The sequence below is a fragment of the Protopterus annectens genome, chromosome 1.part2 (genome assembly GCF_019279795.1).
Source record: "Protopterus annectens isolate FY-2018-M chromosome 1.part2, PAN1.0, whole genome shotgun sequence".
NCBI lineage: Eukaryota > Metazoa > Chordata > Ceratodontiformes > Protopteridae > Protopterus > Protopterus annectens.
This window is the reverse complement of record NC_056727.1, coordinates 182,792,852-182,810,814: the sequence shown is the minus strand read 5'-3', so window position 1 is coordinate 182,810,814 and position 17,963 is coordinate 182,792,852. Positions and strand designations below refer to the sequence as shown.

The window sequence follows — 17,963 nt, the reverse complement described above, 5'->3', positions numbered from 1 at the left end:
CCTAAGTCGCAGTCTTATAGGAAGGATAAGGTCAAAACTTCAAAACGGCCTTCTCCGGCTCCAACTTCTGCCTCTGAACCACCACAGAAGTTACAAAAAGCGGAGCTGGTATTTCTCTTCAGCTCCACAGTCTTAGGGGGCTGATTAAGATTTTGGACATAGACTGTGCAGTATTGGTAGCAAGTGTTTTGGTGTCGATCACTAGCAGCCCTCTTTAGAGCCTGTCAATGGATATTCCACTGGTCTCCCCTATGCCTAAATCGCCAGTATTACAGAGAACAAGATCACCCATGCTGTCCTCCAGGAGTCTATCTGAAGAATACATTGAGAGAGTGGTGCTCAGACTCCTCAAGTCGTCGGCCTTGCCAAAATTTTTATCGGCTCTGACCCATTCGGTTTCAGGCGCTGACTCCTTCTACCTATACTGCTTTCATTCCTCCTCCAACCCAGATTGGGCCTTCGAAGTCGATATTGCCGGTACCGACTACAGTGGAGTCTTCGGTTCCAGCGCCTCGTGTGGTTGTCTCGGACCAGAGTTCCGCTCTGACACTCCCGGTGCTGTCTGAAGTGTCTAGGGTCCAGAGCTCCTCGGTTGGCCCCGATGGGGACACTTGGAACAGAACTTCGGTGCCGAGTCTCCCTCTTGGTGCATCGGCCCAAGTGAGCTCAGACCCTACATTGTTCTTGGAGCCGATCCTTCAGGAGCCATCGGCACCTCCATTTTTTTCAGAACCGAGGTGTCTTTCGGAGCCAGAGGAATCTGTCTTCGTGAAGATGAGGAGCATGCTGGATAGCTCATCCGCCCCACGTAGAAGTACCGATGCTATATTCCCTCAAGCGCTGACTACAGTCTGTGCATCTTCTCTTCCCCTGGATGGCAGAGACCCACAGCCTCAGGACCCCCACTTGGTTGGCCCCCAATCTTCCGAGGCCTCCCCAGAGAACCCTGCTGAGGAGCCCCCTTGGAAGAGATCATGTAAGAGGAAGCATGTAGACTCCCCTGATGAGTCTCTCACATCTAACATTGACCTCAGTGAGTCGGAGGGGTCCCATAAGTCGTCCTCTGAAGATGTCTCCTTTGCAGACATCTTGGAGATCCTCAGGCAGAGAGGCGGCTGGCCCACTGTTACCCCATCTGATGAGGAGTCAGTGTACCTGAAGGATTTCGGGTCTCAACCCTCAGCTTCATGAGTGTCTCCCTCATTTGACGAGTTACTGGATCTTGAGTCAGAAAGCATGGCAGACTCCTGATGTTGTGGAACCGGTCCCCAGGAGGCCGAACAAGTTTCTTTCCGCCCCTAAAGACAAAGAATTTTTATCCAAGAGCTTATCTGTAGATGCCGTGGTGGTGGTGGTGGTCACTAAGAAGGAGCTAGCAGAGACGTCTTCTATCTATCTGCCCAATAAGGAATCCCGAACGATGGATAGACCCGGGAAGCGTATCTTCTCTTCAGTGGCTTTTACACTCCGATCGCTGAATTATCTATCACACTTCACGAGACTTCAGAGAGATCTCCTGAAGGAGTTAGGAGATACTCTTCAAGGTACCTCTGCTTAAGGAGTCCCATCTACAGTATCTACTCAGTTGGCTACCTTAACATCCATTGTTAACTCCTCCATGAGGCTGATTTCATATGCAGCTGATGGTGTGTGTAGGGTGGGGCAGGTTCAGGAGTCTCCTTAAGGAGACACTCCTGGATGCGTCTATGCAATTTTGCTGAACCCTTCAAGTCTACATTCACCAATGCTCCCATTGACAGATCCTCTCTTTTTGGACCCAAGGTGAAGGATACCCTCACCAGATATGAACAGGAAGGAAAGACTCTCTGCCGTGGGAGTCCGTTTTACTGTCCCTTCTAGACCTTACCCTAAAGGTCAGAAGAGTGGTAAAATGTGTTTCAAGAAATCTGAGATCTTTCCAGGATACACAGGGTGATTCCTCCTTCAGAGGCAGGGGAGGAGGGACAAATGGTAGACATCACTCTAGAGGCAGGGGAGGTCCACAAAATCAGGGAGGTCACGATGCCTTTCGTGACCGTCCCTATCAGCATTCCTGATAAGACATTATCACCAGAGGTTACTTTATACCCTTTTCCCTTCCACCACGCCCTCCCAAAAAGATCACAGATGTACTACCCAATCACAGGGATCAAGCAGCTATAGAGATAGAAAGGTTGCTGGTAAAAAGAGTCATCCAAAAGGTCCCGGCAGACCAGACTGGTTTCAGAACATACTCCAGATTCTTGATCGTTCCAAAAAGAACAGGAGAATGGAGACCCATTTTAGACCTCAGCAGGTTAAACGAGTATGTAAAGAAGTCCAAGTTCCTAATGGTCACACTGCAATCCATACTCCCTCTGTTAGGGAAAGAAAATTGGATGTGCTGAATCGATCTCCAAGATGCCTACTACCACATCAAGATGGACAAAGCATCAAGAAGTTTTCTACGCTTCTAGCTGGGATCCAATCATTACCAGTTTTGGGTGCTGCATTCACCACAGCCCCCCAGGTGTTCACCAAATGCATGGCAGTAGTGACAGCCCATCTGAGGCATCAGGGAATCCAAGTTTTTCCATACCTGGACGATTGGTTCCTGACCACCACCACCAGGCATCTTCTAGTTCAATTCAGAGACTCCACAATCAAGCTCTGTTCCCAGTTGGGAGGCTCTCTAAATTGAGCGGGCAAAGTTAAGGATTTTTCCCAATCTATAACCTTTATAGGAGCAAACATAGACACGGTTTTTATGATAGCCAGACTACCAACAGACAGAATACAAAATCTTTCACAGCAGATTTACAGGATACTTCTCTTTCGAAGAGTCAAAGCGAAGGTGGTGTTACAACTTCTTGGAACAATGACGTTGACTATAACATTGGTACTATTAGCAAGACTACATATGAGAATACTCCAATGGCTCCTGTCATCCCAGTGGTCTTTTCAGCAGTTGCCCTTGCATCACCAGATACTAATCACAGTTTCTTGCAAAAAGGATCTCCGTTGGTGGATTCAGCCAGGTCACCTTACCACAGGTACTCCCTTTGTACCGCACCAACCCGTAGCCACTGTGATCATGGATGCCTCTCAGATAGAGTGGGGAGGGCATTATCTAGGCAGGACTGTCCAAGGCACACAGCAAGATCATGAGGCCCATCTGTATATCAATATCCTAGAGATGAGAGTGGTGCTTCTAGCATTGCAAGTATTTCATGACTTTCTCTCTCTAGCGATGATAGCTATCCAGACAGACAACATGTCGGTGGTATGGTATCTAAACAAGCGGGGAGGAACCAGATCTTTACCCCTTATGTCGAGAGGCCCTGCGAGTTTGGAACTGGGGGATTTCTTCCCAACGCTTTCTCATTGCAACGCACATCCCGGGGACATCCAACGTGATAGCAGACAAACTAAGCAGGGCAATTTTGTTACTTCACGAATGGTCTTTGAACCAGAAAGTAGCCCATCAGATCTTCCACCGATAGGGACAACCCTGCTGCAATCTCTTTGCAAGCCCCATCAATGCCAAATGCAGCATCTTTTTCTCCCTCATTCCCCCTCCGGGAGAGTCTCCGAGAGATGCACTTTTCCATGATTGGCATTGCATTTGCTCCTTTTCCACTCATTCCCAAGGCTATTCAGAAAGCAGTGTTGTTGGCAAGCAAGATGATCCTCACCACACCTTACTGGCCTCGTCAGATTTGGTTCCCTTTCCTTGGGCCTCACCTGTTAGACTATCCATCGACTCTGGACCCAGTACCAGACCTCTTGACACACGTCAGGTTCTCTTCATTCCTGTCTCCACACTCTCAAACTGATAGCATGGCTGCTCCAGTTCCATCATTAGTCAGGCTTCACGATCTGTCTCCAGCTGTAACCCATATCATTACCTCTTCTCATAAGCCCTCGACTAGAAAGTTGTATACCAGTAAATGGAAGAGATGTTCTATATGGGCAGATAACAGAAAGGTTAATCCATTTACAGCTCCCATTCCTATTGTCTTAGAGTTCCTATCAGAACGTTTTCACCAGGGATCGGCAGCTGCTACACTCAGAGTTCAGCTAGCAGCAATATCTAATTTTCATGTGGGAATTAATGATTCTAACCTTATGTCCCACAAACTTTGCAAGACCTTTCTCAAAGGTTCTATGATGTTAAGACCTCCCATTCAAGATCCCATTCCTCCCTGGAATCTAAATCTAGTCCTTTCTGAACTTACTTTGTCACCTTTTGAACCAGCCCATAGCTGTCAATTAAAATTTCTGTCGTGGAAGACTCTTTTTTGGTGGCGATAACTTCAGCCAGATGAGTTTCCGAACTGCAAGCCGTATCAGTTAAACCTCCATACTTAATTTTTCACAAAGATATGGTCTCTCTCCATACAAATCCATTTTATCCCCAAGGTCTGCTCCCAATTTCACTTGAATCAAAATATCGAATTGCCAGTATTCTTCCCCAGTCACACCAGTAAAGCAGAGTATAGATTTCACCAATTGGATGTGCATAGGCATTTGCGTTTCTACATCCACAGAACTAAAAGATTTAGAAAGTCAGACCAGCTATTCGTTTTCTTTGCTGAAACAAGAATGAGTTTGCCATTTTCTAGGGTCACACTATCAAACTGGATCTCTAACTGCATCACTTTCATTTATACTTCTGAGGGAAGAGAGTTACCTCTTAAAGTCAAAGCGCATTCTACCACATCATTTCCTACTTCTGCTGCCTTCCAAGCCAGGACTCCTATTGATAATATATATGCAGCAGCAACATGGGTTACCCCTCATACCTTCATTACCCATTATAAATTAGACCTAACTTCCAGGGGTAGGGCTTCATTTGGTTCCACGGTGCTCAGGAGTATTTTCCAGTGAGCTACCCATACAAGATGCTAGGGACGCTGTCCCACACGTAATAATGGAGGCGAGATGGGACTACATAACATAAAGAAGTTATATACTCGCCATAACGTTCCATGTATGTAGTCCATCTCGCTGAACATCATTACGAACCCACCCACCAGCCCCCTTCCTGGAAGGTCTGGAAACAGTTTTCTACGGTGGTTTATATCATAAAGGACACTTTTATTAGGGTTTATTCTTCTGAACCTTTGTTCTCCTTTCTACTTTTTCTCCTTATACAGACTAGCAGCATACACGATCTGGGGAGTGTACTCATGCACCATGGGATACCTTCTAGCCACGAGCCAATCAGAAGTTTTCAGGCTTTCTAAAAGCGGCAGTTAGAGCCGAGGATTGGCTCCGAACCCACACGTAATAATGTTTGGCGAGATGGACTACATACATGGAACGTTATGGTGAGTACATAACTTCTTTTTTCCCAGTGATACAGATTACACTTCCACTTGCTCCCAACCCTAAGCGGATGGCCAGATCTCCCCCAAACCAGTGGGCAGAGGCCCAAAAGCAAGTACTTTCTCTTCTCAGTATCAAGTCTATTCAACCTTTCCCAGCAGAACAAAGGGGACAAGGCTTTTATTCCAGGCTGTTTTATCCAGAAAAGAAAACTCTTGGCGTCCTATCCTGGATCTGTCTATTCCCAACACCTTTCTGGTGGTTCCAAAATTCAAAATGCTAACTCTCAAACAGCTGCTTCCCTATGCTAGCCAAGGAATCCTGGCTAGCAAACCTAGACTTAAAAGAAGCTTATCTGCACATCCCCATAAGGGAATCTTGCAGGAAATACCTACGTTTCAGAGCAGTTTCTATGCACCGTCAGTTCTCTGCACTTCCCTTTGGCTTATCTACTGCACCCAGGGTATTCACAAAATGCCTAGCTCCAGCCATTGCATATTGCAGGCAGAGAAGAATTCATATTTACCCATACTTGGACGATTGCCTGATTCAAGCGGATAGTCAGGAATTGCTACTACAGCACCTGACATTTGTAAAGAAACTTCTAATTTCACTGGGGTACACAACGAAAAGAAGTCGCATCTGGTACCCAGCCAACAGATTGTATTCCTGGGAGCAAGCTTGAACACAACTTCCCAGATGGCATTCCTCACTCCAGAAAAACAAATTTATTTGACAAACTACTTCAGTGTATTCCCCACCAAAACCCGGCTATCTGCAAGAAAAATACTGCAAGCCCTAGGGTTCATGGCCTCTTGCATTCTACTAATTCCATATGCAAGACTGCACATGAGGAAACTTCAGTGGTACTTAAAAAAATCTATGGTGTCAACATTCTCAGGACCTGGAAACAATGATTCCTATCATTCATTGCCTAACGAACAGAGTTCCTTTGGTGGGCAGAGGCCAGCAATCACAACAAGGGACTCCCTTTCACTCTACCCCCTGCCGCTCAAACCCTAACAGCAAACGTATCAGCCTATGCATGGAGGGCTCACATGGCAGGACAAGGCAAATAGAGCCCAAAGGAAATGCACCTGCATTTCAGTCAAAAAGAAATGGTAGCTGTACAGAATGCTCTGGCAGCCTTCAAAGGCCTTATTCTTCCAGGGCAACTATTGGTAAAGACAGACAACACCACAGTTCTGTGGTACATAAGCAGGGGGGAACCCATTCCTACCCACTCTGCAGATTAGCCATGGCTCTGTGGAACACAGCCTTGAGCAACCAAATGCACCTGCAAGCTCAGTTCCTGCCAGGCAAACTAAATTCACTGGCAGACGACTTAAGCAGAAATCTCATGGACCCACACGAGTGGAAACTGGAACCCAAAATATTTAAGCTTTTGAGGAACAGGTGGGGGGGTGCCAGAAGTGGACCTCTTTGCTTCCCCTCAGAACTATCAATTGAGCAAATATTGCACCAGAACTCCCCACAGCCAAGCTTGGAAAATGGATATCCTGTCCTTTACCTGGGAAAGCCTCTCAATCTATGCCTTTCCCCTTCAGCCCCTCATCTCGAAGGTTCTACTAAAGATCAAACAGGACAAGCCAAGGACAATCCTGATTGCACTAGACTGGCCGTGCTAGCACTGGTACCCTCTTTTGCGCAGTCTGACAGTAGTGCCATCATGGCACCTGCCTCAGACTCCTTCCCTGCTGTCCCAGCAGGCGGGCCAGATTCTGCATCCTCAGCTACAGACCCTGAACCTAGCAGCCTGGCTCATCCCCTGAACTCATCACCAGCAGCCCTCAGTAAGCAGGTGCTGGATTGAGGCAAGGAGGCCTAGTACTAGAAAATCCTATTCAGAAAAGTGGAAAAGATGCTGTTCCTGGAGCCAGTCTCAGAGAATGGACACAACTGTGCCCAGCTTACTTCCTATACTAGATTACTTAACAGAAATGCTCCACAAAGGCCTGTCCTTCTCTTCAATTAAGATTCATGCCTCTGCCATCTCAGCTCATTATAATACTGAGCCACCCCTCTTCTCTCATCCACTGGTCAAACGATTCCTGAGAGGATCCAAAAATTTAAGACCCCCCCCCTCCCCAGGAGAGCTCCCACTCCAGCCTGGGACCTTACCTTTGTATTGGAAAAGCTCACGCTTCCGCCCTTTGAACCTGCTGCTACAGCAGAGTTAGAATTCCTCTCATGGAAAACAGCTTTACTTCTAACCATTACTTCAGCAAGAAGAGTGTCTGGATTGCAGGCCCTCATGGCCGTGGAACCTTTCATTATCTTACATGCAGTCAGGGTTTCCCTGAGGACTAACCCATCTTTTATGCCCAAGGTGGTATCTAGTGTGGCTTTAAACCAGTCCATTCATTTGCCAACCTTTTTCCCTAACCCTCAGAATAAAGGAGAAAGGATCCTGCGCTCCCTGGACATGCACAGGCAGCTTAGTTTCTATCTGAACAGGACTAAGCCTCTCAGAAAATCTGACCAGCTGCTAGTCAGCTTTGGTGCAGGGGCAGAGGGCAAGGTCATTTCAAAGCAAATAATTTTGAAATGGATAGCATACTGCATCCATTTCTGCTACAAACACCATGGGAAACCTACCCCACAGGGGATCAGAACACATTCCACTAGGGCTACATCACCCACTACAGCATTTCTTAGAGGAGTCCCTACCAGGGACACCCTGGAAGCTGCAACCTGGAGCTCTGTACACACTTTCATCAAGCATTATCACTTGCCTATCTTTTCTAAATCCAGAGCTGGATTTGCCACAGCAATCTTACAGGGCCTGATTGTTGGCCCTAATGCTTCACCCATCCTGAGCTTTGGGAATCAACCCAAATGTGATGACTGCAACAGTGAAAACAAAGAACATAGCACAGTTGTGTACACTTACCATAAATGTAGATGTTCGAGTATATTCACTGTTGCAGTCCTGGTTACCCTCTCTCCAGCCCCCCTGTCTTCTCTTTACTTCTACCTATCCTTTTTGTTTGGAATATCTTATATCATTGGTATTTGCTTTTTGCCAATACCATGTAATTGCTTCCTATTTTGGGGGCTTCTGAAATCTGGGGCAAGAAAAACTGATGTAATGGCGTCGGCTGCATGTTTTATACCCCTGACGACCTGACGTCATGGAAGAAGCGACATCATCCAACGCAGAAATCCCAAGACTCTGATATTCAGGCCAACTGAGGGCTACCTGCAGGCAGATAACTCAAATGTGATGACTGCAACAGTGAATAAACTCGAACATCTACATTTATGGCAAATGTACACAGCTGTACTTTCAAAATGTGGGAATAAAATGTGTCTCCCCCATTGTAACAATACAATGTTAGTGAAAATGGGGGCACATGAACCCCCCATTGCTACCCCTTTTCTTTGTCTATAGTACTGACCTTCTAGATAGACAAAGTTATACTTTAATACCAATTCCATGCACAGAACAAGAACATTAACAGTGTTATTATCCAGGCTAGTACACTCACACAAGAAGTTATGAAACCATTCTAATCTCACATCATGTGGGATGGTATTGAACAGTTCAACCACATCGACCGTAACAAAAACACAGTGTTCATTAAATTCAACATTTTTCATTTTCATGAGAAAATCCCAGGAATCTCTGCAAATATGGTCAAAGGACCCTAAACAGTCCTTTAAAATAGTATCCACATATTTGCCCAGGGGGTGGGTTTTAGATTTTCTCGCATTAACAATTGATGGATCAGTGGTACTCTTGTGTATCTTTGGTGTTCCAAAGATACATGGTACCACTGGGTACTTGACCTGGAAATAATCAAAAAATATCAGGTGTAATTTCCCCCTCATCCGACATATCTTGGAGATAAAAATCAAAACGTTTGTATGCCAAGTTAATGATGTTGATGGAAGTCTCTTCATACATATCACTATTGTTGACATGACACGTCATTTTTGATGCATATTCCACCTTACTTATGATAACCTCCTCACCCCCCTTGTTGGTTTTCATGACCCTCAATTGTTTGTTTCCAGAAAGTTGTCTCAATAAACTGGACTGAACAGCATTCAAATTCCCCCATGTATCACTGCAGGAGCCCTTCCCCACAAGGCCCCTGAACTCAGACTCCACCAGTTTCTCGAAAGTAATCAAAGGAAGGGGCAAAGGGGGGTTAAACGTACTGCTTCTCTTAATAATAGCCCCATCATCAACCCCCTCTTCCTGAAACTAAATCTTGAAGTTGAGTTTCCTGGAATAATTTCAAATCAATAAAAAGGCTATCAATCCTGACCTTAGCTGAGGGTATAAAAAGCTCCCCCTTGCTCAACAATTCCACATGTTCAGTATTGCAAAAGTCATCACTGTAACTGTACACAGTAAAAGTCACCTGTTCTATTGCTGACTGTCTTTACAGTACTAATTTCAGGACTTTTTTCATTTCCCTCCAAGTCCAGGCCTCCTTCCCCCAAAACCAGTTCATTTTCCGAGCTGCAATCCAATAAACTGCTGGCCGATTTATCAAATAAATCTGAAAAAGATGACTTACTGGAAGACAGAGTGCCAAAAGTCTCAAAATCATTCGAACCACCTCTCACCAAGTCCATGCAAGCACACTCAATATTCTCTGTTCCCATTGAGCCTAATTTTGATTGTACGTCTGCCTCGTATACCGGGGGTTCCCTTAATGATATCCCCAGCCTTGGCGATATGCTCCCTGATGGTAATTCATCTAGTTCCTTTGGTTCCGTATCCATTCGGACCTCCGTGGTTCGCCATGTTGGTTCCCCCTAAAGGGGCCTCATTTTCTTCCTGTGCCTGATTTACAGGTCTCCTGGAATCCTCCCCTTAAACGTCATCGGCAGCTTCATTGCGATTGGACATTGGTGGTTTGGGGTATGCCTTCCCTTCCGCATAAGAAATGTGGTCTCGTTCAAATTTGTTAGCCTTAGTGTTACTTATTTTATTTATTTCACCATCTACTTTCTTGAATATGGCCACATAGTCATTTTTCTGGTGGGGAAATCAAGAGGTCATTATGAATAGCTTGATCTAACTTTTCCGATTCGAGGATAAAGACCCTCAATTTCCTTTTGGTTGTGCTTAATCAAGCACTCAAGCAATTCACAGCCATGTCGATCAAATAACTGGAGAAGTTCATTGTGAAATGGGAACCAGATTTCACCCCATTTGGAAACTTCCAGGATTTTAGCCCTTTAGGAATTCTTCTTACTTTTATGCGTTCACGTAAGTATGCATTTTCAAGTTGCAACTTCTTGCACTTGAAAATACTTCTCTCAAAAGAAGACAAGGCATTTTTAAATGTTAAAGGTTGTTCATTGTTTCCAGGTCCCTCAAATGAAACAGAGCCATTAAGCCACTGCTTGAAGTCATTTACGGCCACTACAACATGGCCAGGATTATTGTCGTGAGGTCCACCTGAAATATTTGGTCTCTGCCCAGCAGTTAAACAGGCAGGAGTTTGCAAAAACTCATTTTCTGTAGAGGCCACACAGTGGCACTGTTGCTGGATGCTGTTAACCCTTGCATTTAGTTCATGCACCAATTGAGTTAATAAACCCAACACTGTGGTTTAACTTCTCCATGTCACTATGCTCAGCCTCAGGTCCAGGCATTCTGTTCCCAAAAACAAAACTGTAGAAACAAATACAAAGGCACATAGAAGGCACAAACCACACAGGAACAGAATGGATCCAGGAACAGAAAACAGCAACACACTAGTAAATATCCAAAGAATTTATTTGTACACAAGAACAAAGATTAAGCGCTTTCGTATAAGTACTTCATCAGAATCACAACACTAAACACATCCAGCACTCTTAAATACCCCACCCTTAAAACCCTAACCAATGAAAATAACAAACACATTAACCCATACTATGACTGTTAAAAAGATGATGTGAAATATGGGTTAATGTATTTATTTTCATTGGTTAGGGTTTTAAGGGTGGGGTATTTAAGAGTGCTGGATGTGTTTAATTCTGATGAAGTACTTGTATGAAAACGCTTAATCACTGTTCTTGTGGACAAATAAATTCTTTGGATATTTACTACAGTGTTGCTGTTTTCTGTTCCTGGATCCATTCTGTTCCTTTGTGGTTTGTGGCTTGGAAGACACCTGATGCCATCGAGCCAATCTCATGTAAGCAAGATAAGATACTCGCTCTGCCAGAAGATGAACCCCATTGGTCCAAAGGTCTTCCCATTGATGGTATGGTTGTGGCGGCAGCCACAAAGAAAGAGCTTGCTGATAGGATAGGGAAGTAGGTCTTTTCTTCAGAGACTTTTGCAATCAAGTCTATGAACTACTTGGCACACTTCACGTGGCTTCAGAGAGACTTAATTTCATAGCTTTCCGAAACGCTAGCAGGAGCGGTGTCTGATGAGGTATGAAATAAGGTTGTCTCAAAACTGACCACCCTGGAGTCCATTTCCAGTTCATCCATGAAGTTGATTTCACACTCAACCGAAGGGGGCGGCAAGAGCTGCAGGTACTGGAGTCGTAGCTAGAAGCCACTCCTGGATGCGACTTTGCTGTTCAAGTCTTCCTTCCTTAACACCCCCATAGAGGCCTCATCTCTGTTTGGCTCTAAGGTTAAGGATACCTTAGCCAGGTGTGAAAAGGATGGTAAGACCCTGTCTGCCGTAGGTGTCTGTTTCTCTACTCCTCAGAGATTCCACTCTAGGAACAACAGGAGTGGAAAGATGTGGTACCGAAAATTCCAAGGGCCTTTCCACTACACATGGGCCGAATTTTCTCCCTGGGGCAGAAGGGGTGATTCAAATGGAAGATGCCCCTTTAGGGGATCCACGTAACCAGGGATCCAGAGATTTTCTCTGGACAAGCCCTATCAGCGCTCCTGAAGAGCGGCCCGATAGCTTGCCTCTGGAGGCAGTCGGGGGTTGTTTCTCTCTGCACCACTTTGCTTGGCAAGAGATAACCACAGATTCTTGGGTGTAGATGATAATAACCAGAGGATTTCACATTCTCTTCATTTCAGTGCCAAAGCCAGCCAGGCGTATTCCCGATGTTCCACCCAGTCAAAGGGAATTGGCAGCAATAGAAATTCAAAAGCTGCTTCAAAACAGAGTCATCCAAGTAGTCCCTCCAGACCAACAAGGATCCGGCTTTTACTCAAGATTCTTTTTAGTGCCAAAACAGTGGACTGGAGGCCCATTTTTGACCTCCGCAACCAAAACAAATTTATCAAACAAGTAAAGTTCCGGATGGTCACGGTACAGCGATACTCCCCTTTTTTGGGAAAAGATGAGTGGATGTGCTCAGACGAGTACCTGTAAGAGTGAAAGGGAAGGTCTACAAGAGGGTAGTGAGACCAGCTATGTTATATGGGTTGGAGATAGTAGCATTGACAAAAAGGCAGGAGTTTGAGCTGGATGTGGCAGAGTTAAAGATGTTAAGATTTGCACTGGGTGTGACGAGGGTGGACAGGATTAGGAATAAGTATATTAGAGGGTCAGCCCAGGTTGGAAGGTTTGGAGACAAAGCCAGAGAGGCAAGATTACGTTGGTTTGGACATGTGCTGAGAAGGGATGCGGAGTATATTGGGAAAAAGATGCTAAGGATGAAGCTACCAGGTAACAGGAAAAGAGGAAGGCCTAAGATGAGGTTTATGGATGTGGTGAGAGAGGACATGCAGGTAGTTGGTGTGACAGAGCAAGATGCAGAGGACAAGAAGAAATGGAAACAGGTGATCTGCTGTGGCGACCCCTAACGGGAACAGCCGAAAGAAGATGTTGATGAGTGGATGTGCTCTGTAGATCTTCAGGACGTGGATTACCACATAAAAATGGACAAGCTCTCCAGAAAATGTCTCTGCTTCCAGATGGGAGCCAATCATTACCAATTCCAAGCACTGCCCTTTGGTCTCTCTACATCCCCCAGTGTGTTCACCAAATGCATGGCGGTGGTGACAGCTCACTTGAGACTGCAAGGATTCTGGGTATTTCTTTTCTGGACGATTGGCTCCTTACTGCCCCAACCGAGCATCAACTGTTCATCTTACAGCAGACATGGAAAATTCTGTCACACTTTGGCATTACTGTGAATGAGAGCAAATGCAAACTAACACCATCCCAAAGGCTGTAGTTCATAGGGGTGGAATTTGACACATGGATCTGTCTGGTATTTCTTCCCTCCCACAGATTGCAAAGGCTGAGACTTCAACTCAACCAATTCTGGACCACACCAAGGTTCCAGCAAGAGCGATGCTACAACTTCTGGAATCTATGGCAGCTTCCATTACATTGGTTCCATTAGCGAGACTTCACATGTGACTCCTTCAGTGGTTGTTAGTAACTCAGTGTTCCCCTTTAGATCTTCCTATGTCTTACAAGATCAGGATAACCAATCTTTGCAAACAAGATCTTCTCTGGTGGCTGAAGCCAGATCAAAACCTATGCAGTCGCCCATTCTCCCCCACTCTACCTTTATCCATAGTGACCACGGAAACTTCTCTGATTGGGTAGGGGCCATTATCAGGGACAGACAGTCCAAGGCACTTGGTCACCCCCTGGAGGCCAATTTGTATATCAGTGTTATGGAACTGAGGGCAGTGCTTCTCTCATTGCAAGCATTCCATCCTGTCCTCCCTTTGTGAACAATTGCCATTCAATCAGACAACATGTCTGTAGTCTGGTCCATAAACAGGGGGGAACCAGATTACCCTTTATGTCAGGAAGCCATGAGAATCTGGCAATGGGTGATAGCTTCCAATCACTTTCTTGTAGCAGTGCACATTACCCGGGATTCCATTGTGATTGCAGACAAGTTGAGCAGATGCATTCTCTTGCCTCACAAGTGGTTCCCTAATCCAAAAGTTCTGGCAAAGATTTTCAGTCGCAGGGGTCAGTCTTCCTGTGATCTATTTGTCTCCCCCACAAACCACAAATGCAGCAGCTACTTTGCTCTTATTCTCCTGCAGGGAGACTCACTGAGGAAAGCTCTCCTACACAATTGGGCCACGGGTCTTCTCTATGCTTATTTTCCTCTACCTTTGATACCACAGTTCATGAAGAAGGCTCTTCAGTTGAGAAGCAAAGTAATCCTACTATCCTCGTCAAATTTGTTTCCCGTTTCTGTGGCCTCATCTAATTTGTCAACCCTGAGTTCTGGACCCAGTCCCCAACTTGGTAACGCATCCACAGGGCTTGATTCACCCAAATGCATCCATTCTCAAGCTGACGGATTGGTTTCTCCAGTTCTGCTGATTGCCAGGCAAAGTGACCTATCCTCTCCAGTTCGTCACATTCTCTTGACTTCACATAAACCATCCACCAGACTTTACCTTAGTAAATGGAAGCATTTTTCTCTATGGTTCAAGGATAGGCATGTTGACCATTTCTCAGCACAAGTCCCTGTTGTTGCAGACTATTTATCTACTCAACTTGAGTCCGGAGCTGCAGCTTCTTCTGTTCGAGGGCATCTGTCTGCAATATCCAACTACCGTAATGGTTTTATTCAAAATTCATTAATCTCTCACAGACTATGTAAAACTTTCCTAAAGGGAGTTCTGCATATCAAGCACCTACAACCAATTAAACCATGTGACTTTACAATAATCTTACAATCTCTAACCAGTTCCCCCTTTGAACCTGCAGCCACATGTGATCTGAAATTCTTATCTTGGAATACCTTGTTCATGGTCACTATTAGGTTCATAGGTTCATAGGTTCATACTAGGCTATCTGCCCAAGGGCATTTATAAGCCTAGCCCATAGTTATTTGGCTTTCGCCACCCCTTTAGTTTGAATAAAACTATGCCTATTATTTTGCTGTGCCTCTGTCAAGCAGTGACACTGAAGTAATCCCTGGGGTATATCTGCGATCCCCCATCCATTGGTCAAGATTCCTCTTGAACAAGGCCAGCGAGGTGCTCTGCCTCACATGTACCGGGATTTTGTTCCACAGCATAGGGAGTCTCTGGGTGATGAATCTGTCCCTCCAGCATGTTCTATTAATAACCGTGTCAAGGTTTAAGTCTCCGCCCTTGTGGTTCTGAGGGATCTAGATTTTTGAGGTGAAGCATATTCATCAAATCAGGGTTTGACATGGCCTTATATGTCAGGCACAGGTCACCTCTGAGCAAGCGGTATGAGACTGAATAGAGCTGGAGTTCTTTCAGTCGGGCAGCATAAGACATATTTTTGAGACCCTTTATCCTTTTGGTGAGGAACTTTTGGGGCCTTTCCAGCTGCTGCAGGTGTCTGGTCAGATACATTCCGAATGGGGCATTGTACTCAATCATAGGTCTAATGAGTGATGAGTACAGGGGCAATGACCTCCCTTGATCTAGATGTGAATCCCTTCATGATCAGGTGGGCAATGTAGAAGGTTTTCCTAACTACTTTAGCAACATGAGTGTCAAGCGAAGGCTACTGTCAACCTGGGTCCCCAGATCCCTGATGACTTCTTCTGTGCTCAGTGGATTGCCACCTATATGGTAGCTAGGGGTAACCTTGTTTTTCCCGAAGGGTATGACTATGCATTTCTTGGCATTTAACTTTAGGCCATGGCTCTGGCACCAGTTATCCGTTTCTGTGAGGCCCTTCTGAAGGATATCTGTGTCAGATGTGTTTTCGACTATGGCCCAGTTTGCAGTCATCTGCAAACTTTGTCAGCCATAACCCTCCTGTGTTTGCTTGTACTTCAGAAAAGTAGATGCCGAACAAGAGTGGACCCAGGACTGAGCCCTGTGGGACACCACTTGTGACAGGCTTTGAGTCTGACATGGCTCCAGCAACTCTGACCCTGTGGGTTCTGTCACTTAGCCAGTTTGCAACCCATCTTGTGATGTATGGGTTTACATTCAAGCTGATGAGTTTTTGATGATACCTGAGTGGGGTATTGTGTCGAAGGCCTTTGCCAGGTCAAGGTAGGCTGTATGGACTGCCTTTCCCTCATCAATGGCCTTGGTGACTATCTCGAAAAAGTCAACCAAGTTTAAAAGGCATGATCTGCCTTTGACAAAGCCAAACTGGGTTGGATCCAAAGTCTGCAAGTTCCCTATGTCTTTATTTATGAGTTCCATTATGATCCTCTCCATGGCTTTGCAGATAAGGCTTGTCAAGCTAATGGGACGGTAATTTCCAGGGTCGGTGGAGGCACCGCCCTTGTGAAGTGGGACCACAGTCAGTGCACCACTCCTTGGAGTGCGTATCCTGAGGTGAGGCTAAGATTAAACAGCTGTCCTAACTGCGGGTTTAATTCCTCATTAAGTTCATGGAGCACACAGCCGGGGACACCATCCGGTCCCATGGATGCTGTGTTTTTTGCTTTGGAGAGAGCAGTTCTCACCTGGGCGTTGGAGATGTTTGGGGGCTACAATCCTCTGGTATAGATATCTCTCCTTTTGGGGAGGGGAGAAGTTTGCACTGAACCTGTCAGCCAGTATGTTGGCAATGTGTGTAGGTTCAGTAATCTTCACATCATTTTGAACTAATTCTGAGCATATCTGGGAGTTTCCTCCTAGGTTTCTAACATAGCTAAAGAAGGCCTTATGATTGTCTTTTGAATCCTTGGCGATTTTTCTCTCAAAATTTGCCTTGGATGATTTTATGAGAGCTCTTAGTTTTTACTTATAATGATCAAAGGTGTCTTACCTTTCAGGATTTTGCTCTATCTTGTAGTAGCTTCCTCCTTTTGTTGTAGAGCTTGTTTATGGCTGGGGTCCACCAGACTGGACGCTTGCCTTTGGTACAAAGAGTCTTAGTTTTGTTTGGGATTGCCTGATCCATGCAGTCCTGTAGGTGCTGGTAGAAGGCATTTGTAAGTGATTCAGCGGTTTGAGTAATGTTTACCACTGGCTCAGGGGCCTTAAAGGAGACCACACTAGTTTTTAGAAGTGTGAAGTCGGCTTTTGAGAAGTTTTTCACTGTGGTCTTTTTTTATTTCAGGTGTGGAGGGAATGAGGTCCTCCGGCGAGATTAGTTTATGATCTGATCTCACCAGTGAAGGGTATACTTCCGGTGTTGAACATTGTGATCCCATGTTTGTGATGATGAGATCAAGTATGTTTTCTCCTCTTGTGGGGATGGTGACTAGTTGTTCCATGGCATTTGAGTTTATGAACTCCAGGAACCTTTGGGCTAGAGTGTTTGGGCTTGAGTAGTGTTCCCAGTCTATATTAGGGTAGTTGAAGTCACCTAGTATGATGGTGTTTGGAGATACATTTATCCCTCCATTGTTTTCAGGAAGGCCATGTGAGGTTCCTGAGTTTGAGAGGGTGGCCTGTAACATGCTACAAATTGCAGAGCAGTCTTGCCTATGGTTAATTGCACCTGGATGGTCTCCGATGCATCGTGCGTTGCCACCAACCTTGAGGTGTGGGTGTCCTTTATGAATATGGACACCCCTCCTTTCTTGGTGTTGTCCGGATTTTGGGGCGGGCATGATATGAGGTGAAACCTGCTAGTGCTGGGGTGCTCTCAGGAGCCTTGAACCAGGTTTCTGTCACAGCACAGACATCGATGTTCTCCATACTGAGAAGGGCCTCGAGTGCGTGCATCTTGAGATTGAGACTTCTGGCATTGAGCAGCATTACCCTTAGTTTTTACTTTTTGTGTTCTAGGGTGGTAGGTTTAGAATTTGAGCCTTGCCTAAAAAAGGCAC

At 45.4% G+C, this 17,963-nt stretch overlaps 1 protein-coding gene across 3 annotated transcripts in view; it reads left to right on the top strand.

Moving 5' to 3' along the window:
- The window catches only part of ANGEL2 (angel homolog 2), a 1,508,489-nt gene that overhangs the window by 220,673 nt on the left and 1,269,853 nt on the right, over nucleotides 1–17,963 (top strand). The gene's annotated exons all lie outside the window — the stretch shown is intronic.